Consider the following 944-nt stretch of genomic DNA (forward strand, 5'->3'; position numbering starts at 1 on the left):
GAGGTGTTCAGAAAAGACATGGAGAAGGACTTTCAGTCAGCACCAAGGTGCTTCTCGAAAACCATTCACCACCTCAGGAGAGGGAAGCAACGAGTCATCCAAGCTGTGCACATTAAGGATAGGACGTAGTCAACCTCAACTGAGGAGGTAATAGGTCGGTGGAAGGAGCATTTTATGGAACTTCTAAATCCAGCTGACACATCCTCTGTGGTAGAGGCAGAGGTGGAGGATGATGTGGGATTGTTGTCAATTTCCCTGGTGGAGGTCACTGAGGTAACCCTGACCTCTTTCAACTGACATTGTCCACCATGGACAAGACAAATATTTAAAGATTTGCAATTACTGTAATTAATTAAATAGCTTAGCACATGTTATCATGTTTGTTCACATTACTTTTCCACCAATACCACTCTTATCATATTCCTTTCCTCAATACTCCATTAAGAAGCAAGGAAAAATAATCAAAGACAGAGATCATATGAAGTGAATCATTACACTCTGTCAGCATCATGCTCAGAAAGGAATATCACAACTCATCATCATGGTCAGCGAGACCATAACATTTTAGAAACTCATTCCTCAAGTCAGAAACTCTAGAAATGATCCCTGAAAGTATAGTCTTGGTTAGACTGAGGGGGGGAAACTGCATCTCATTCACTGCAGAGTGATTGTCACTCAGGGTTCAGAGGGACAGAAGCTAATTGTTACGTGCTCCAGATGACTCTGAGGTGAGAAAATCTATTTACATTTTTAAGAAGACCGATATGTAGAATTAGATTTTCAGTCACTTTTGTCTCAATACTTCAGTGTCAGCCTACTTATTCTCTACAATAAATGCTCCATTCCTTTCTTTGCATTAATACTGGTTCTTAACATGCTTCCATTGGCCCAGATTATTGAGAACAAAAAAATAAATTACCATAGTTATGCGGACAACGCAAAAA

General features: G+C 39.9%; 1 non-coding gene across 1 annotated transcript; it reads right to left on the reverse strand.

The window, feature by feature from the left end:
* Window positions 1–405: 405 nt before the first annotated feature.
* Window positions 406–622, reverse strand: LOC117940659. Its single transcript, XR_004655789.1, has one exon. It is a non-coding gene; the product is annotated as a small nucleolar RNA U3 (small nucleolar RNA).
* Between the last annotated feature and the right edge of the window lie 322 nt (window positions 623–944).

This window comes from Etheostoma cragini, unplaced genomic scaffold (assembly GCF_013103735.1).
Source record: "Etheostoma cragini isolate CJK2018 unplaced genomic scaffold, CSU_Ecrag_1.0 ScbMSFa_30, whole genome shotgun sequence".
Classification (NCBI taxonomy): domain Eukaryota; kingdom Metazoa; phylum Chordata; class Actinopteri; order Perciformes; family Percidae; genus Etheostoma; species Etheostoma cragini.